General features: G+C 40.5%; 1 long non-coding RNA gene across 1 annotated transcript in view; it reads left to right on the forward strand.

The window, feature by feature from the left end:
• Window positions 1-344: 344 nt before the first annotated feature.
• The window catches only part of LOC306802487, a 37,396-nt gene continuing 15,613 nt past the window's right edge, over window positions 345-22,127 (forward strand). Inside the window, exons 1-3 of the long non-coding RNA XR_013774379.1 lie at window positions 345-483; window positions 1,346-1,440; window positions 5,960-6,033. This is a non-coding gene — a long non-coding RNA (uncharacterized lncRNA). The remainder of the gene's footprint in view (window positions 484-1,345; window positions 1,441-5,959; window positions 6,034-22,127) is intronic.

A 22,127-nucleotide genomic window follows, 5' to 3' on the forward strand; every position in this document is an offset into this window, starting at 1 on the left:
AGGATTTCCCTGCAGATCTCTGGACTGTGTTATTTTAGAAGGGATTGAAGTGTTGAGGGGTCTATGGTTTCCCGAAGAAAGAGCAGTAATGGTATTCAGCAACAGGGCATGGAGTTTCTGGACTGTTCATGAGTATTTTTCTCTTAAGATAAAGATAAGGCTTCTAGTGCTAAATGTTGGGATTTACTCCTATGTATATTTGAAATTTATTTTACTTCTAGTTTGTAGTCTGAAAATATGGTGAGATATACGTATATGTGTCTGTATCTCTATCTTCTGCTATGGGTTCTTGCTTAGGTCAGTGTACCTTGTTCTGTTTGTACAAAAATATTTGTTCCTAATTAAACTCACCTTATTCTGTTTGTACCAAAACATCCTGGGCTTGTGAAAACTGCCTGACCTGTGAAGCTGTCTGCTTGGACAAGGATTTTGCAGATCACTCTGCGCACTGAAATTCAAAATTTCTCCTTCCTGGCTTAGATGGTTAGTAGTATAAATTTTTTAAGAAAACACCCAGTGTTACAAGCAGCTGCAGATTTTGTGCTTGTGAAACCTATTTGCACAAATATTAAAAGCCACCACAGTCTCCACCCAAATCTGCCACAATTGCTCAGATCTCCAAACAATTACGATCTAATTAGAGCTGGCATTCAAAGTTGCCTCCAGCATTTGAAACAAAAGTAATTTAGCTGTAATAAAAGTGTAGATTGGCAGCTCTGGAGGCTGAACTCTGCTTATCTGCAAAATGTACCGAGGGTGGGAAAGAGCTACAAGAATCACCACAATGACTGAAGGGCCTGACCCCCTGCCTTGAGATGACAACCCCCAAGGGATGAACAAATGGGCAATTTTCTACAGGTCTCTTTACTGCCACTGCCAAGAGTGCTGCTAATTACTGACAATAATTAGTATGTTGTCTGTGGCATGAATACTTTTCTGTTAGAAAAAAGCACCTGATTCATTGTATGATAACAATCAAATGCCCTTCATGTAGTGATGGTGTTTGTGAAGTTAAGGATTATTCTGAGTTTGAACCGCAGCCTTTGAGGTGAAAGGCTTTATCCTGTTACCAGTCTGCCGTGTGTGAGGCACAGGGCTGTGATTACTAATTCATTTCATAAAGGCCAACCGTTTAAAATTCTCTCAAACTAGCAGCTGCTGGAGGAATGAAAAAGCAACTGGGTCTGGACAAATACTTTTTTTTTTCTTTTTCTGTGTTAATTTAAAAAGAAACCCTGCAATTCTTCCCCCTGATGAATGAGACTTTCAATCAGAGTTGAGCTATCACTGCTGAATGATAGCTTGTCTGTGCTTGCTTGACGTAAGGAATTCTTCCTTATTCCAGAGGTGGAAGTCGTGTTTAGGCTGAAGAGCATCTGAGAAAATAAGCTGCTTCGTGTTACCAGTCAGTAGGAGGAATTATTTGGATTTGACATGGAGGTAGGTTCTAGATGAACCCACTTTAGCAGAGATATTGCATTTGATGTTCTTCACAGGTGCTTTCCAACCACAATCATTCTGAAAAGTGTGTGAAAAGAACCCACGTACCTCAGTTTCTTGTGGTGCTACTGGATTCTTTTATTGCTGTGAATTATAACCAAATGCTGAAGAAAGAATTCCCTTCCCATTTTAGTACTCTAAAATACTGAATTATAACATAGAAAGGTCCACCAGTGACTTCTGAAAATGGAGGAGTCTTAGCTTTCCTCCAGCCAAGTTAGCATACACCTTAGTGCAGCAGGCAAACCTTAATTCAGTTGGCAGTAGGATTACAGCAGGTATATTTGCCCACAAGAGCACTCATTTCCCATTTATAATTATCATCTTCTCTGCTGAGTCAGGAGGAAAATATAAATTATCCTCTGTTTTAGGTTATGTTTTCCTTGGACTGATGAGGAAATTCTGGGTGACATTGTCAAAAGCATCCAATTTATGTAGGATCAAAAGACTGTGGCTTTCAAGGTCATCTGCTCCTCAGATGTATAAGGGACATTAGAAAACAGTACCTTTGGTTTCTGATGTTGAAGATGGAGACATCGATAGAATGTTGCTGCTTCTATTGCTGTTAGTGTGGCATAAGATCATAATTTATGTTTTCAGATGAGTCTTTGAGTATAATGATCTTATGTGTTCTAGCTAGAAGCAAAGTTGCCCCTGGGGCAGGTTTCAAAAGTGTGTGAATGTGCGCTAATAGTTCCACTATAATTTTTTTCTTTGTCCCTCTGCATGATGTATTTCTGGCAGCCACAATCCACTCCAGAGAATGAAAAAGAAGGTAGGAGGCTTTGTGGATGCATGTGAGAAAAAGTATTTTTTCTGGGGAATGTTGTGGTTTCGGTTTTTGGTTGGTGGCTTTTGTTTTTTTTTTTTTTTTTTTCTGTAACATTCTTCTCATCTGCAAATTACTACTGCTTGCTCGAAAACTGTATGTAAGCAAGATGCTTTTATGCCTCCTTCATCACTGTGTTCCACTTTCCCTACAAGCAGATTCAGACAGAGGATGTCCCTCATTCCAAGGAGTATGTATGCCACCAATATCCATGCCTCAGTGACCTAGAAATAATATGTTGGCCACTCAAAAAGCCAAAGCTGTTTGGAGCAGTTGTACATAGAGATATGCAGTACAGGTCCTTTTCTTTTCCAGTTCCATTCCCTCATCCCTATTGAAGAAAAGCAGAATTCTGTGTACAACTATGACAGCCAGCAACCTGTCTCTTCATCTGATTGCATGGAGCTATATCAGCAATCTAACCCAACACCTCATGAATCTCACCAAAATACAAGCTAACAATACAGATGGAGTAAGATAACCATACAGATGGAAGCATTTAAGTTAGTATATGTCTGTAGAGTAATTTGGGTTGATAAATGCTGCAGAAGTTTAAAGCACCGTTTTGTCTCACGCTCACATAAACTTACATTCCTTGGCTTTGCATTTTGTTGTGTAGATTAAGTTATAGCAGATCTGTCTGGAACATCCGTTGAGGCTAAACAGTGGTGTTTCATTGTTTAATATCAACTACTTTATTATGGGAATTCAAATAAAATTTGACCTAACAAGGCAGGCCTTCCTGTATTTTTAGAATGTTATGCCATATCCTATGTCCCTGTTTCACAGGCCAGTGAGTAATTAATGATGCGTGTCCTTCCTTCTCTTGTTAATTGATGCACAAGTTTTTGGGAGGTTTAAAATCATGCAGAAATGTGAAAAGTGGAAAAGGAAAGAAAATAAAAAAAAAATCTGCATGCCTTGATACCACAGTTGAAGTGGGAGTGGGGGTGGGTTTCTCTAGGCAAGTTCAGAATTGCATTGCCTTACAGCATTGCTGGGATCCATGAGCTTTGAACATTGTCTGGCTCCAATGCTTCCATGATCCTGTTCAGAGAAGTTGTTTCAAATGTGTCTTTTCCTTCTGTTGCCCCTTGCCCTGGCATCTGGCAAGAGGGCAGAGGAGCCTCTCCTTCAATTTTCTCCTGAGTGATCTCCATCTCACCGTTGTTCGCTTTCAGGTTGGAGGCAGGTGTGCGGGAGACCATAGGTTCCTTTAATCCCTATTAAGAACAGCAGATCACAGTTGCCCCTCTGGCCTTGTTCCCTATGACTATGAAACTAGCTCTAGCAGCAGAGAGATTTAATCTTTCTAGTGGAAATGTAGTGCTGGTCAAAGGTCTGCACTGCATCTTTTAGGACAGTTTCTTAGCTGTGTGAAGTTAATTGTGAGGCAGTGTCCGTTCCCAGTCGCAGATTTTGGCACAAGGCTTGTGCTACACTCTTGCCTTTCTGCAGCTCTGCTCCATTCCCTGAGAGAGATCTCAAAGAAGAAAGCCACAAACTCTGCCAGACATGCAAAGAGGCCTCCAGTCCCTCTTAGAGGCTCCTTTAGTTGCCTTGCCTCTTCTTCCCATTACCTTCTGGTGACCAGAGGGAGGGAACAAGCTGTTCTGGGATGCACTGCAAGCTGCGTAGGGATGATAAGCAGCTCTGTTTTCCTTTGTTATCTCTAAAACCTACCTGGTACAGTCTGTCAGCTGCTTCAGGTGCTCTCTGAGAGCATGGATGAGGATGAGCCGAGGTGTCTATGCTACATAGTACTCTGGCTGTACCCTTGCCAGTGCCTACAGCAGATAGGACAGGCTGATAGGAAGCAGCCAGTCACTCCTTCAGCAGTTGCTGCCCAGTTTTGTTCCTCCATCTTCAGTTAATTTAGATCATACCTTAAGTGCGTCCACAACTACGTTTAAGCAAAAGCTGTTGCCATAGAAACACTGGAGATTTTCTAAATGCGGTCTATGATGTAAACAACTAAAATGACTGTCACCCCAAATAGTTTATTTCTTCTATGTAGTTTATTGAGTATTTAAATATGTTTTGGCACACACAGATTTACCACTTCTAAGTATAACTTGAAGGAGTAACACATCTTTTCTCTACTGCTTCCATTTCAGCAGATCTGTTTCCATGTCAACAGCTCACATTGATAAAGAATTGACATTCTGACTGCATTTGGCAGTGTAGGATACAAGGTGACAATTAAAATAAATCAATGTTTCTAATGTTGCTGATGTTAAAACCATGCCAAAATACTGGGATTCCCATGCACAGTAGGCAGTGATTGCTTCTTTTAATCTGCAGAGGGAGGCAGGAATTCTCATGGGAACAGACTTTCTTTGCAAGGTTTTTAAGCCTTCCTACTTAGAGATGCAGAAAGACTGGGAAAGCAAACTCTCTCTCTCTCACAGAAAAATGCATTTAGCACTCTGTGTGTATGTGCACATGTGTGTTTGCTTTGGCTCATCCACTTCTAGTCTAGGTGAGGTCTAGGAATGCATAAAGCATGTAATAAAAAACTGAATGTAATTCTTGGATTGGAAACCTGTTTTGAGCTGAGTTTCTAGCAAAAACTGTGGAGCATGTGCCCCCTCTTTCCACTTCTGATTTCCTCATAGTGAGTATATGTGTTGAAATTACTGAGGGACGAGAAGCATGGAGGCCAGGAGAGGCATTTTTTAAGCTTGCCAACCTCTTCAACCAACTGGCACTTCAAATTGTGCATTTTGAAGAGGCTTTTCTCTGTGTGCAGCATGTAGGTACATAGTTGTCACAGTTGAGGTGTCATCACTCTGCTTGTTTTCCCTTAGTTCATAAGAGATGAGATTAGTGTCCCAATGTATTAAGCATTAAGTTATACATGATATGAGAGACAGAAACATGACCCCCATTTTACAGGGTGAGAGAGAGATTGAAAGAAGTTTTTCAAAGCTGCAGGTTGGATTGGATGCTTCCAAGTGGGGCAAGCTCCCTACCTGTGGTTGGGATGCCACAAAATCCTTTATCTGTTATTGGTTCAGGGTTATACTGAAGTCTCATGTCAGACATGGAAATTCAGCTTAGCTCTCCTGATTTATAATATACTCATGTTCAAGGGTGAGCAAAATTTGGGAAAATATTTCCATGGAGTCATTCAACTTGTCTGTCTAGTTTGAAGTAGATTTAAGTCTATAATTTCTGTTGCATCTGAGCCTGTAAATGTCTTCCAATGTTAGGCATGCAGATGATGTGCCTAGTGATCTTAGTTGCTGTGGATTCTCCTGCAATCCAATGAAAAGAAATAGTTGTGTCCAAGCAAGCAGCACCTGATACTGCTTTGTGAATGTGTAAATTCACGTGTTACATCTTTCATATTATGGAATTATGTAAATTTTGTGCGTTTGACAAGAGCACAAATTTACTTTGCCTAGTGAGGCTTCTATTTTTGAATGAAATTCTTAGGTGTTGTTTTAGAGAAAAGACTATAAAAGCAGAAATACTGGTAAGAGTAATGTGGTTCCTGGTACCACTGAGGTATGCCAAAATCTGGTGAGATTTGCTCTTGTACACAAAATCAGTCATTTGTGTAATGGAGAGTGGAGATGAATATAATAAATCCCCCACATGTACTAATGACAATTTTATTTTCAGATTGCATTCTTTGGAGGATCTCTGGGCACTTCATAAGAATTAGTGGATTATGCCTGACAGCAGCCCATAAGATGGTAAATATTATTGCTGCATTTTATAAATGTGAAAGAACTGTGTTTTATTAATAAACAGAGAACTTGCAAAATCAGTCATGTGCATGGCAAATAACTTTTCCCTATATAAAAATCCCACTCTTTCAAATACAAGACGTGCAATGTTTGTATTTCAGCAAACGAGCCATTGCTGAATGACTTTAATTTGATTGCGCAGGAGTGAGACACTTTTAGGACATACCCTGTCAGACAGGATGTGTAATCTCTGTTCTTTGGTCTTGACTGCTGGCTGTACCTGACAGCAGAATAGCAGCTGGTTAGATGGGGCTGCACAATAATTAGGGCTAAGAAGATCCAGCTCTCTCTATTGAACTGCTGTTGGCCTTCCTTACTGTATTACCTCATCTCCTCGCTGCAGGGGTTGGCAATCCTTCAAGGAGGCATGCACAATGTTGGTTTTTCCCCACCTTGAGCTAGAGGTATAAAAGTAGCAGGGGCTCTATCTGCTGCTTCTCAGGGATTTGGCTCAGTGAGGGGTCTTGTGAGGGGGTAACCTCCAGCACCTGTGGGATTTCATTTTGAAGGGCATCAGGGTCAGGCAGGTATCCCTCCTGGTGCCACAGCTTTCAGTATCTGGCTCTGCCTGGAAGATTTCACCACACACTTGTGGCTGACTGTTCATTCTCAAGCTGAGTTTCAGTACCTATAGCTATTGTTCCATGGAGACGTGACTAGCCATATGGTAGTGCTGATTTTACCCATTTTATTACCTAAATTTAATTAACAGCCAATTATAATATCTAGACAGACAAATATAATAATGTACTATCATGCTTCATTGTAAATAATGTCTGTATTAGCCAAAGCAATGTTATTTGACTTAATATGAATGTACTTTACATATGCCATCTAGAGTGAGATGAACATGATGCCTAACTCTGTAGTAACATGTGGTCCCTGTTCAAAAGCTCTGGAAGCCCATCCATAATCAATAACAGTAAAGTTTTAAAGAATTAAAGGATGGTCATAATCATTTGTATATGAGTTAATGCAAAGCAGAAGAAATGCATAACTAAACACAGACAGGAATTGAAGAACAGCTATAACTTAGTCCAAGAAATTCTGTACTAAAGACCCTGATTTCAACAACACCGTAATGCCTAAGACAGCTGAGAAACCTTTGTGCAAAACAGGAATTAAGGATGTTAAATGGTGTTTGCCTGTAATTTAATACAGCCTAAATGCCGTGAAAACGTTAACCTAATTCTGTCCAAATAGGAAAATAAAGTTTGTTCTTTCCACCCAAAATTTCTTCTAATTTTGCAGAGATGCCTTGTGGACCACTAATTGATAAAAAACTGTAATTCTAATAGCTGAGCAAACCCTGTTCCAATACAACACTAAGAAAGTGGAGGAGGAAAGAAATTAGTTACAACCCCTCATGTAAGAAAAAAAAAAAAGCAGGTGGAAAACAATAATGAAAATTAGTTTTTCTAATAAACTTAATATATTACACTTTTGACTTCTGCCCTCTTAAAAAAAAAAAAAAAAAAAAAAAAAAAAAAGCAGCAAGAGGTTTTCAGTGGAAAATACTACGTTGTTGGATTTTCGTAGAATTATAAACCCCATTCCTCAACCTTTGTGAGGATGTAGTGGAAATACAAGATGCTACTCACAGTTCTGCTTGGTTTCATTCAGTGTCAGAGTTGCCTTTTGTTGTCAGTGGGGTGCAGTTCCTATGGAGTGAAACAGCACATACAGCATGAACTAAAGTGCCTCAAAACAGCTGTGTGCTGCCTTAGGCAGTACCTCAGTGGTTAATAGGGATAATGAATGTGCACACTAACAACAGTGAACACAGCCAGTTTAAGGATCAAGACCAAAGGTTATTTTTGGGTGAAAGAGAGAAGGTGGAAATACACAGGCGTGCAGGAATACAGTGTTGTAAGCTGATTTAGGGCTTTGGCAAAAAACAAAGAGTCGTCTTCCTCTGCTGTTACTTTGCAACAAAGGTTTTAACCTGAAACATAAGTAGCTAAAATACTGCTTCAAGCTGCCTTAAACTTCACAGAGGCTGTCTTTTGCTAACGGCTGGGCAGAGAAGAAGTGAAGGGTACTAACTAGGGCATTCCTAAGACCTAGTGGGGCTTTCTGCTGGGGCACACATTCCTGAGCAGTCACTTTGCTACCTTTTGAAAGGATAAGGATGCTCTTCCTAGACTCTTTATGCTGGTGTAGGTAGGTGTGCAGACACAGAAAACTCATACCAGAGAGAATGCTGCAGTTTCAGCAGTAATAGAGTTTTGGCCAGAAAGAGGGTGAAAGAGCATGCAGTGACACATGCAATACCCCTATCTTCTTCTGCTCTCCTGGCTGTGCCAAGCCTTCCTGCTTTTTTTCTAGTCCATGGCAGAGGAGCAATACAGCAGACTGACTGCTTGCTCTATTCTCTCTCCTGTAGCTGTAAAATGAGCTGTTCCTATGACTGGAGGAGTGGCACTGGGTCTCTGGTGACAATGTAAGCAGTTACCAGTGACTGGCAACTGCATACTGCAGCAAAAGGGAGATTCCAGGGTGTCAGAAATGTCTCACTTTGGTTCTGTCTCTGGATGTTTAAACGTTGAATCAGCATCCCAATACACTGTGTTATTCTGGAAGAAAGTTACTCCATTTACTCCTTGGGTTCCTAATTGCTGGGGTCAGAGACTGGCCTATAATTGCAGCTGTCAGCTCACTGTTAAATAGAGAGATGTAAAATACCTCCTTGCACATCATTTATTAACATTTAAAACCCATCAAGGGACATATAAAACATTCCTTTTTTTTTGTAACATTTATAAACTACTGAGGAGCGCAGAAATATTCCCCTATATTAATTACGGTAATTTAGGCGATGTCCATAGAGGGCTGGTGAGCACAGCAGCTATGATTCTCCCCCACAATTCTTTTATTTCCAGGCACTGAAGCTCCCCTGAGCCTCTTCCAGCTGCAAATTCTCCTGGCATGAAGCAGGGTAATGCTGGAGAGTTGAATGTATTTTCAGACCGTGTATACATGAGGGAGTTGCATGAAGATTACTGGTAAGCCTGCTTAGTTAAACCAATGGAAAATGTGGCATGGACAGTCTTATTTCATCTGGTCACTTCTTTTAGATTTGGATTAGGTTTGAAATCAAGTAAACTCCCATTTAACATCTTTAAATAAAGATGTATGAAGGCATTCACATCAGTTTAACTTGAATTGTTGCAGTCAGATTTAAATGAAACCAGTGAAGCTTTCTTGTACTGAGGTGACCTCAGTAAATACAAATTTCTGTCTCTGTTCTACAGATTAAAGGAGCTGCAGCTCTTCTGGTTTTTCTCTAGGCATAATTTTAGTCACCTATGCTAGTAACCAGTGGGAATTATAAGCTTTGCTGCATGAGGGTAAATCAAGTGAGGGACATTTAATGGTCAGGAAAGGAACATGAAGGAAGGCAGCTTTACTTGTCACTCAATGAAAATGAGCACAGCAGCTTATTTGAACTTCTCCAGGTCTAGTGCTGTGAATGGTTGGGCCTGCCATAGGCCCTCAGTGTCTTCTTGTTGTCAGGATATCCAGTGGGGCTAGTACAAGCACACGTGGAGTACCCCAAGTGATGCATCCTGACTGGGGAGGGGTCAGCCTGCAATGTGTATAGATGGCAAATTCCCTTTAAAGCATTCACTCCTCTGCTGGGACAATAGAGAGCTCTTGGTACCTGTGTGTGAGAGCAAGAAAATGGGCAAGTACCTATTCCCGTTGGGTTATTTCAGCCAGGTGCTGCAAAGTTAAAAATGCAGCTACTTTCAGTTCATGCAACCTTGGTGATGGGCGTGTTGTGTTGCAGTAGTGTGACATTTGGAGAGTAGAATATGTTATGCTGAATATCATCTTGAGCTTCCCCCATGAAATAATTTGAAGAATGTTCCCCAGCTGCACATGCTGAGCTGTGAGAATTGTTGCTGAAAGCATGTAACGTGGTGTATTCTTAATTTTAAATGACTCCATCATGAGAAGTGTTAGAGAATTGCTGTGGTTTTGAAGGGTACAGATATGAAGTTTTCTTCTTCAGAGGTGAAGCCATATAAACACTGCTTGTCACTTTCTAGTTATGCCCTTGTTGTGTCACCTGTGTTCCAGTCAGTGTCCCAAAACGGTGATGGAAAAGCACTGGATCTAAAGTAGTAGGGGTCTTGAGTCAGAGGGGAGCTGATTAGATCCAGCACTTGAAGGGGAATTCTGCTGCAGAGGTATTCTTCCCTTTGCTGTGCCACTAGGCCATATATCATTGGAGGGCTGAAATTTGTTTTTATCAATTCAGGAACAAGATCTTACATCTGTTCCTAATTACAGGTAGGGATCTCAGAGGAGGTCTGAGTTACTGTGTATGTGGATATCAAAATGCCTAGCTATCATTACTTGAATAGGTAAATAATTTTATTCCTCATCTGTGCAGGGACGTAGGAAGCGTAGCCTGGGAGATGTTAACAATTAACAGCAATCTTATCTGCATTACTGGCTATCAATATCTTCAGCTTTTCTGCTCAGTAGTTTAATATTGACTGTGTAAACCCTCTGAAAAGGGATAATTTTATTTTTTTCATGTGAATTGGACATTTACCAATATATTTCTGGCATTGTTCAAATTGAATTTACATTGTATTTTTCTATAGAGGATATGATTTATGGTTTTTGCTCTCTGTGGGGGAATTAGAGACCGAGTGTCTTCTGTAAAATGTGTGCTACTGCAGCTTGTGACTAGCTTTCATTCAGGACAACATGCTAACTATCTTGCAGGACTGCTTCCTGTGTCTGAAGTGGGTAATTTCTCTGGACCCAAAATTTTACTTTTAACAGAGCTGCTATTGTTGGTTTTCATTTTGAGGGCATCTGTCCCTGTTCCATACAGTGTACAGTTTTACTTTCCAGTAAATGCAAGGATTTGCTCTTAGTTTTTAAAAGGCCTTTCCCCCACTGTGCTGTTACTCTAGTTGCTTGCAAAAAGGTCACATATAAGAAATGCACCAGCCTGTGTTGATACAATTTATTGCTACACATTCAAGCAGACATGAGAGAAAATAACAGAAAAGTGTAGCTACTTTCAGGCAAATGCAGTGCTATTAATATTTTTAACTTGAGCTGGCTTACCTGAAGCACGCTGGTGCCTTTTGCTGAAGTCATCTGCACAGCCAGAGAGTATGGGCAAGAAACAGTGCCACATACCAGATGCTGATAGGACTCCTCTGTATAGTTTAACCATGACACTACAAGGTGGCTCACCTCCCTGTAGAAACTGTCACTCAAGGGTTGTTAACTCAACCCCCTGTTAAACTGTAACTGCTGGGAAACTTTTTTTTTCTGTTAGAAATTCAACTGTATTCCAGGCAGTACAAAATACTGCTGACACATTTGTTCTGCCCACTGCTAATTGTGGTAGCAAAAGTGCTTTGATGATTTCTCTGTATGAGGCTGGGAAATCCCTCTGAGAAACTTAACACATGCAGTAATGTAAAATACACTGATGCTGTTACTTGAATTTTTCAGTTTGCTGAGGTGAACAGCAATACTGTCAATAGGAACAGGAGACAATCTGGTGATTTCGAATCAGTGCATTTAATTTGAATTCAGTACCAATCACATTTCTGGAGTTATTAGTAAAACATTGTTTGGAAGCAACTACAGCAATATGGGTGGTAAATAGATGGCAGCATGGATTTATTAAAAGTAAGTCATACAAACTAATTCTTTCTCTGACAGGAAAAAATGCTTAATGAATGAGGTAAATCCACCAGAATTGTGTATCTCTATTTCATGGGCATTTTTCTTACAGTTCCATACGATAGTCTCATAAGAAAATTAGAAGCATGGGTAAGATATAATATTTTATAAAATATGATGGATTGTGAGCCATTTTGAGTGACAGTAAATATATATGTCAAGGTATATCTGAAGTGCTTGTCACATTGGTACTTACATATGTATTAATAACTCAGTTTTGTGAGAGGAGAGTGCTATCTTCTAGGAATCAATTCTGACTCAAATACTACGTTAATGTGCTCTATTTTCATTAATTGCTTTGATGGTAGGATTAGGACTTCATTGATTGTATGTGTGAGTGATATTAGTCTGCTTGGAACTGCAAATACCATGCAGAGTGCAGTCATTAAATTATCCCCTTTTGTGCGTGTGTGTTCCTGGCATGCATACTAGAATCTTGGACAGGGAATATGTGCATATCTGTGCCACTTTAGGATTTTGTCTATAAAGAAAAACTCATTCTATCCTAACTGGGATCAAGAAATTGACTTTCTATCTGCAATTACTCTAAAAAAACCAAACCCCAAAAAACCTCACATTGAAAATCTTCATTAAAAGAACACTGAGGTTGTAAAGCCAACCACTGAGTAATTAGGAAAAAAAAATAGAATTCAAGTGGACTGTATAATTTTATTTCTGCTTCCTAATGCATATTTATTATGAAGCAATTTTTAATTCTAGGAATTCACATTATTTTAAACTCAGGATTTTTCCTTGGTACCTGTCTGCAAAGGGATCCAGACAGCTTTTGGCTTCATGCAATTTCATGAATAATTCCTCAGAACTTCATTGCAGGCCAGTTTGCAGCCCACTGTTCCTAATTATATTCTTGCAAAATGAAGATGTGCAGGGAGAGATGTTGAAGCACTTCAGAAAAATGTTTCAGAAGCACTAGAAAAAAACCATGTAGTTCTGAAGTACAACAGTGATTTAAGAAATTGGTGAGATTTTGACTTTTTGAAAAAACATAAATAAAACTCAAAAAATCCTTCCAAATTCAAGTTTCAGTGCAGATACTTTGCAAGGTCTGTAATTAAAGTCATAATATGATCCCTACGTACACTGAATCTTTGTGTCTGAAGGTTTGCCCTGTTGCCTTAGATGCATGACAAGTAGGCATTTTCTGTTGGATGCTCTGGATAATACCATTAGATGCACAATAATTAGGTGTTTTCATCTCATTAATATTCATTTTCATACATTTAAATGCCTCTCTTATAGGCATTTGTTAATTAACATACATTTACAATGGTATATTCCTCTTCCCCATTCACCCATTCTGACTAATTTAATGAGCTGACATATCAGATGACTTCTCGTACAGGATTCTGCTGTTGTATCTTTGCTGGGAACAAAGGAGTGGTTATGGTGCTGTTTGCAAGCAGTATTAGCACAGCTATTTTTCCTCATAAGGAATCTGGCCATGGAGAGTTTGTTCTTAGTGATGCTATTGCAAAATAGGAGGCTCCTTATTGTCTATTTCCTTTTACTCATCTTGGTAAAACCTGCATTGCAGAAGCAAAGTTTGTGCCCATTTATATATTATTCAAATTGAAAGCAAATACAGTTTGTACCCCTAAAAGTTTGTGTTTTGTGAGTCTCAGAGAGCAGAGTACAGGCTATGAGACTATAGTGAGGGACACATCAACATTAACAGAAAAAAACCCCTTTAAACATTCTTGTAAGTAGGGCTAATTTAAAAGGTAAACTAAAACATTCAGGGGAGTTGAAGGAAATCCCCATTTCCTGATAATGTCTGCAAGGAGGTGAAATAGTAACTGAAATGTTGCTGTATAATTACACCTGCTGGGGATATTCATTATGATTCTTTGGTTTCTCTGGAGTCTGACTATTAGTAGTACGTTAGACAGCTTGCCTGTGTATCGTACAAATATTTTAACAGACCATGCACAGCACCTCCCACAACAAAGTCTGTGGTTTCAGTTCCTGTGTTGCTTCTGAAGAATAAAATAATAATAATAATAGCAGCAAAACACATACAGAAAATAAACATAGTTCCTTCTGTAGATTTAGCAGATAAAGTTTTTGTGACACTACAGTTTTTCCAGTCTCGTTTCCCCAAAATTTAAGGTGAAAAACTCCTGTAAAATTCTTCATACTGATACATGAAAAAGCAATCTCAGCAGTTAACAGATTATTCAAATTCAAAGGGAGAAAACACACCTGGAGGGGAATTTTCAAAAAGGCTCAATGTCAACTTAATTCTGTTCCCACTGAAGTCAATGGGAGTTAAGCCAGTACAGAGCATTTTTTAAATCTTAACCCTGGGATCTGCATACCCATCTAAGTTCGATGGGGTTTACTCTTTAGGAGATTCCAAGTTATTAAAGGAGAGATTTTTCAGTAGCACCTGAGGGATTTAGAAGCACAGTTCAATTAGTCTTTCAGTGCAATTTGTGTTTCTAAATACCTGAGACAGGTTTGAAAATCTCACGCTAAAACCCTGTCTCAGCTGTTGGTTAAAGCCTCAGTGCACATGTCTATTCTGATAAAAATAGGGTTGCAGTGCGAGGCACATGCGGAATTTTGCGTGTGGTTGGATGGTACGCCAGGAGAATAGGCTGTCACATCCTCGTTAACTATAAATGAAGGGCTCTGTCAAGTGAGGAGCTTTGAGCAGCACTGCAAACACCGCTGCCGCCGTCCTGGGCTGGGCTCTGCTTAGTACTGAGGAGTCACGTTCCGTGACCTGTGTTAAACTGGGAGGCATAGAACTCCCTGAAGATGCAAGGAGGGTAAGTTAGTATTCATTTTAAGTAAGGTGGAGGGATCTGGTACCCCCCTTTGTGGATTGGCATATCACTTAGGAGTGAACATGATTTACATGGGTTTAAATGGCTCCTTTTGACGTGGTTTTTATACTGCAGCCACTCAACAAAACCTTGCCCTGCTAGTGCACTGAAGATGATAAGATTTAGGTGTCTTGACAGCCCCCCTTTCTCTGCTGGCAAGAAGAGACATATCCCTCCTTTCCCAAATTTCATGGAAGAAAAAACACACTTCCTTTTAAATGTCTGAAAGAGAAAAGATGAGACAGTTTTGTCAGTGTGTTAGAAACTGTGAGATTCAGCTGTGGCTCTTAGGAGAAAGGTTTCTAAGTCCAGTGTTCCTTCATTTAATTGCAGCTTGGCTGGCAATGCCAAGTTAACTCCCTCACTGTTTGGAAGCTCCAGATATTAAATGCTGGTGCTTCAAAGGTTAGTCTGCCTTCTTTGCTCATAGGATGCAGTGTATGTTTCACATGGAAATGGGCAGTAGGCCTGTTTCAGAGGTCAAATTCTCCATGAGATACATCTAAACACTCCCACTGATGAAAGTAGTTGGATGGCTACTGAACAACATTACTGCCAGATTGATGCTTTGAACCATACTGGTCCTCCAGAAGACCTCTTGTGAAGGTGCCTTGCTTTCCATTTTAGGTCTGCTGTGTTGTACTTGAACAGGAATTTGGGGATCTGGGAGTAAGAAGCTGATAAAGGGTTGTTTTCCTTTAAAAAAGAGATGGCTAAAGAAAGGATACTAAATTTGAATTAGTTTAGCACACACAAAAATGAAGAGGAAGCTTGTAATTTTTTTTGCAGGGGCTGTCCTAGTCACTCTGAAATTAAGCTTAACAGAAAAATCAGTCTTAGTCTTTACTTGGGTAGGCAGATGGGTGAAAGAATGTAAGTCTGTTTCTCTACCATCTCTTCTGCTCAGCAAGCCTTGTACTCATGTCACGGGGAGGAGCAGCAGGAACATTACAGCAGCAGACCTAGAGAAATGCCAGATGCTCTACTGTGAGCAAAGGGGGATGAAGCAGCAGGAAATGAAAGGAGCCTCATCCTGATGAATGCAGAGAGGTAACAAGCTCTGCAGTGCAGGGTGAAATAGCTTTCCCCACTGTGTAAAAGGAAAGAGTCTGGGAGGTGAAGTAGTGGTAATTCACACAACCCATGCCAGCCTATTCAAGGGAGTACTGTGTAATTCAATACAGAGTGAAGAATTACCATCTTTATACACTATTGAACCTATACCAAGCCCACAGCCCAACTGTTTCAAGGGAAAGCATTTGCACTTGTACTGGAAATAACAGTTAATGAATGGCTCTAGAAGCTTCAGATTACATTAAGAGTTGAGATTTACTGTCTGAGTGGGATATCTCTTATGACAGTACTTTTGTTTAAATATAGATTCCCCTTTGGAGCTGCTTGATATAGTAAAATACGACCAACAATGTTATGGAGCACACATTTCAGGGAGAAATTTCAGGAAGAAGAACTCTGCAGAGAACTGCTGCTTCTGAGGCCTTCTGAGTACACCAAAGTAGGAACGCTCTGAGTGTCGGAAGGGTGGAAGAAGATTTGTAATAGGCAGTTCCTAAACTGAGTAAGACAATGCAATGTGTGGCTGGCTCATCATCAGGACAAAAAAGTAGTTGCATAATGAGGAGGCTAATGTCATGGAATCTAGGATAGGTCAGGAGGCAACTGAATTAGAGGTGAGGAAAATGAATAATAGAATGGAACTTTGAAGGCCATATAGATCAAGCCCCCTGTAGTAAGCAGGTGCATCTTCAACTATATCAGGTTGCTCAGAGCCCTGTCTAACCTGACCTTGAGTGTTTCCACTGATGAGGGATCTACAGCTTCTCTGGGCAACCTGTTACAGTGTTTCACTACCCTCACAGGAAAAAAAAAAAAAATCTTCTAATATATCTAGCCTGAATCTACCTTTTTTGGTTAAAACCCATTTCTCTTGCTCCTATCACTACAGGCTCTATCAAAAACTCTATTCCTATCTTTCTAATAAGGCCCTTTCAATGCACGCTAAGGCTGCTATGAGGTCTCCCCAGAGCCTTTTCTTTTCCAAGCTGAACAATCCCAAGTCTCTCAGCCTGTATTCATAGGGGAAGTGCTCCAGCCCTCTGATCATTTTGATGGCCCTACTCCAGAACTCACAACATCAGGGATGTGTTTTTCCTGTACTCAGCTGGATGCAGGAGTCTCACCAGAGAGAGCAGATGGGAAGAATCAGCCTCCTTGACCTGCTAACCATGCTTTTTTCAGTGCAGCCCAGGATATGGTTGTCATCCTGGGCTGGCAGCACTCATTCCCATGTCAAGGTTGTCATCAACACTCTCAAGTCTTTCTCCTCAGGACTGCTCTCAATCCATTCTCTGCCCAGTCTTTATTTGTGTTTGGCATCACTCAAAGCCACATGCAACCACACACTAGGCCTCATTAAATTGTATGAGATTCCTATGGGCCCATTTCTTGAGCTTGTCCAGGTCCCTCTGGATGGCATCCCATCCCTCAGGTGTTTCAGCTGCACCACATAGCTTGGTGTCACATGCAAATTTGCTGAGGGTGCAATCAGTCACTTTTTCTGTGTCATTGGTGAAAGTATTAAACAGTGCTGTCCCTAAGGGACACAACTTTTCACCAGTCTCTATCTGGACATCGAGTTGTTTATTGCAGCTCTTTGAGTGTGACCCTTTAGCTAATTCCTTATCCATGGAATAGTCTAATCCACATCTCTCCATTTAAAGAGGAGCATGTTGTGGGGGACTGTCAAAAGCCTTGCAGAGTTCCAGAGGGATGGTATCTGCAGCTCTTGCCTTGTCCACTGAATAGATGAGCTGTTGGAGTAGTCACAGGATAATGTAGCATGAAGAGAAAGATGTAAAGAAGTGAGGAAAAGACAAAAGTATCCTCTCAACCCAGACAAAAGACTGAAGAGCTCTGGATAACTTTTCTGATTTGGGCTGTGAGGGTATCTGATGCACAGAGACTCCTATTGGTGGTCAGTCTCTGAGCAGGCACTTAATGCAGTCTTAGTTTCAATTTTGTGAAAAACTGCAGCTCCTGATAATCAAACACTGGAAATATCCTTTTGATTCTGCATGGCTTGCCTGGCCTGGAGGCTAGACCCAGAGTGATGGGTAATGGGAGCTTTGACAGGAGTGCTGCACAGATTGGTGATTTGGAGAGTAGCATTTTCTTCACTCGTGGTCTAATCTTGGAGGAAGTGAGTCATTGCTATCTTCTTTTCATTTGCTTGGAAGTTGTGCTGGTAGCAAGAACACATTATAGAAGAGTCAAATTTTCCATCCTTCCTTCCTACACTTGTGTCTCTCTTGTGTTAACTTAATGCAGAAGAAACTGCTCAACTAGAAAAGGGGTCCATAAACAAGTGGCTCGAAAAGGGACAGGTGAGCTATTTAATTAATAGCTTCTGTTCATCCCTGCCACCCAGCCTAGCCTGCTCCTGCCTTTACCTAGCTCAAGTGGAACAGATGATAGGGCAGTAGTGCTCCAGTGTTCCCTTCTAGGCAGAGCCTGAGACCTATTCAGCTTCATGGGGAAACAGTGACCCTGCAGCAGCAAACCCTCTGTGAGATGCTAATCCTGCTGTAAGGATGATAGCGGTGCAAAACTGTCTTAATGTCAGCATTAGCAGGATGGACAGGTGAGGTGTAGAAAAAGCTGATACAAGAATTTTGGGAGATTCCTTGAGGCCATCAGTAGGATTGTGCAAATCCATGTTCTCTAAATATCTTTCTCCTCCCTGACCCCCCAGATGAGCTGTTCTTACAACGCTGAGGCCAAAGGCTGGGACAGAGTGCATATCCCTAAGGTAAAGTAGAAATATAAACATATAGCACCATTTGTGCTGTGCTGCTTCCTGACGTAATCAAGTACTGTAAGTTTTACACACCAGTGCACAGATTACTGGCATTTACTAGGAAGAATGAGGAGCAGGCTGGCAACTGCTTGGAGGCACATGGAATATACAGGCAATTGCTCTGGAGCATGGGGAACACACAGGCAATTCAATTCCCAACTGGTTTCTAGGCAGGAGCTACCAATTAAAATTAAAAGAATAAAAGACCGCAAGCTTCGGACTGATGATATGCTCTGGAGAGAGGAGTTGCCAACAGCCTGTGCTACAAAGATGCCTCTCTTTCAATGGATTTCAAATGGTGAAAGAAACTCAGGTAACAGATCATTCTTTTCTTCTGGCTTTCCTGATTTTCATGTACTCAGTCATACAGCCAAAATTCCTACAAAGACAGACGGAGCTGCTCCCCGTGAATTCCAAACAGCGAGCCAGCCGCTTGAGAGCTGATGCAGTGAATATGCCAGCTAGTCAGCTATACCTGGGAAGTGAGATTTTAAAACAGGGCATATCAGGTACCTGAGCAGAGAATGCTGAATGAGGAGGCTCAGATAATCCACTAATGAGAGCATGCTATATATATATATATAATGATTTAGGAATAAAAAAAAATTCATCTGACATGTCTTTCACATTAATTGTTCATGAATCTCTGAAGCAAACCTCCCCTTCTGATGAAGAAAACTGAAGCCTGTCTAGGTGGGGTTATTAGACATATGTGGGATCTGCAGAGCTGGGATTTATGCTGTGTCCATCACAGTGGTCTCTGAGGATCATGTGGGAAGTGTGTAAGTTTTAAGCATAATTACCAAACTGCAGCTGCCATGGGGCAGATGAATTTCTAAATCATAATTTGTCATTGGTTATGAAATCAAAACATGCTTTCCTTTCCTCTCTGAAAAATCATGTTAATGTTGATTAACTAGCCAGGTAGAGGCTGCTGGAATAGGAGAATTTTCACAAAAAATCAGTGAGTTTACTCAATTTTTAAAATGTTTTGTATGAAAGAGGGTAACATAAAGATTCTTAGTGCTTCAGGATATGGAAGTCCTAATGGTGGTGCAATGCAAGAATTGTGCTCTTACCTGAACTCCGTGCCAGTCAGAGAAAAAGCTGTGCCCATCAGCCACTGAAAAATTGTGGCACTAATCCAGTCAAAATACACTTCCAGTCTGGAGGAAGTGTATGCATTGTTTTAAGATGCATTCTGATGACAGGTGGCCTTTGCTGGGGAATCAGAATAAGAAAGTCAAAACCTCTCTGGCACTTCACCTCTGTAACTTAGGAATGACCAGACTCCACACCACATACTTCAAAGTCATTGCAGTTCCTCATGTCAACACAGTTCTGCTACTGGAGGGTTTGCTTTGTGAAGGATACACTGAGTGGCTTTTGGATTTCTCTTTTGGTGAGCTTAATGCAGAAACTGATCCACCAGCAGGTGCAGGATGGAATCATTAATTATTGCTTAGCTTAACAAACTGCATCTTAAATTATGATATCGATTACAATGCTGAATGAAAAGGTTGAGCTGGCATTACAGTATTTGATACAAGCAACATTTTAAAGTGTTCACACTGATTGCATGATGCACCAGTATTGTTTTTGGGAAGCAATAGACTTAAAATATGGCATCACATAAAGTGCTAGGTGCTTCTGAATTCCTTAACTTAAACTTTGATTAAAAAAATTTGCATGGCAAATGGTGCTCACCCAGAGTTCTTGCTCTCCTTAACGAGTATAGGCCAACATTTGCTGTATCAGTTCACCAAAAAAATGACATTAAAGCACAGCAAAAATACATTTGCAGCATCCCTAGTAAGTTCTGTAGGATTTCCTGACAGGATAAACATGTCTTTTCTGCCCTCCTTTTTTTCCCTCCCTCCCAAACGAGCAATAAAAACATTTTGCATAAACAAATTCCAAATTACAACTAATCATAGGAAAGCTGACAAATGTATGCTATGCTAGTCTGTGAAAATACTAATCAAAGCAGTCTGTCAATTGTTAAAGTTAATGATTTAGATATGCAAAACTCTGACTAAATTTTTGTGGATAATTACATAATTACGCCTGGGTTAACACAATCAAAAATAGCAATTGCATGCTCCATCTTGAAACCACCACAGCAGTTCCCTACTACCTTTTAAAAGCCTCTTTACCCTTGTTCCCCCTGCACACAAAGTGCAGTAGGGAAATAAAAAACTGGGAGTCACCCGGAAAGGAAAAGTAACTGTGGTAGGTGTCTCCTGCTTATTCCAGTCACTCTCTGCCCTCTGCAAAAACAATCCCCTGGAGAACAAAGAACCTGCTAGCGTGGGTGGAGGTGTGGGAAAAGACAGGCAGATAATGGAGGATTGGAAACAGGAGAGTTATCTGCTGTAAGAAGCTGGAAGAGCAGCACCTCCACCCATGGATTAAAATGTGTATGACATTGAGCTTTTCCTGTGGGAGGCATTGCTGATTGAAGGGGAGGGAGTTTATACTTTGTTTTAAAGGTCTTGCTGTCATGCAGGAGCCTAGGACTGGCAAGGATTATCTAGGTAATTAATTTTTTCATTTCATTATCAAATCACTGAAAAGTTCCTTCAGAACCCAGACAGCCCCCTTACAAGTGTTTGCCCTAGAAGGTGCTATCAAGCTCTTCCATTCAGACCCCACTCCCTTGAGCTATGAAATGACCCCTCCACCTGAGCACATGCTTAAAGCCTTTGCTATGGGGCTAGAGGAAGGGAGACTTTTGGTGAAGGGGAACAAAAGGGAGTGAACAGACCAGGTCCTGGTGGGCGCTGGGCTTTTTACATCTCCTTTGAAGACAGCTCAGAATCTATTCTAGGCATCTTTGAAAAGCCTAGTCTTTGGAAATCTTGAATTTCTCTTGCACCACTTTTTTTTCCCCTTCCTATGTTGGCTTTGTGCTTTCTTTTTATTCTAGGTCTAGCTAATACTGTATAGAGATCCCAGTTGTCAGGAATCTCAGGAAGGCTGCAGAGCATAAATAAAATTAGTATTGAGTTCTTTGCTGAATGACACATTGGCTGGAATTGGGCAATGGTAGTGATGAGAATTTAAAAAGTAATATATCTCTTCTGTAATTTCTTATCATAATTTTTCTATAGAGTTTTTATTAAATAGATGAATGACCAAAATGGAAAAGAGAAATAAAGTGGAAGTATAAAATCAGTCCCTGTCAAGAGCTGCATAAAAAGAGCCAGCCTTCTCAAAGTGGCTGCCTAAACTCCAGAATCTGCAAATAGGTGTTCAGGTAAATTGACTGGCTTTACTAGTGGCTCATTACTAACAGGGATCCAACATGTAAGGGAAGCAAATGCTTATTGACACAGATGTATTCGCAACACCTGCCCTCTGCCCAGAATATGCTGTTAAAATCAGCTTTAGCTCACTGATGTTATGGAGCCCATTATTGTTTTTTGTTATATTTTCAAGTGTAGCTATTAGAAAAGCAGCAGTGAGTTGCTCAGTGTGGATTAAGGGTGTGAAATTAAATAGTAGTGCAGTTGGATATCTGAATGAAACCCAGAATGTTGTTTTGGAAACCTCACAAGCACCTGGAGCAATATCAGAACTCTGAGGCA

Source organism: Erithacus rubecula (genome assembly GCF_903797595.1).
Source record: "Erithacus rubecula genome assembly, chromosome: 5".
Taxonomy (NCBI): Eukaryota; Metazoa; Chordata; class Aves; order Passeriformes; family Muscicapidae; genus Erithacus; species Erithacus rubecula.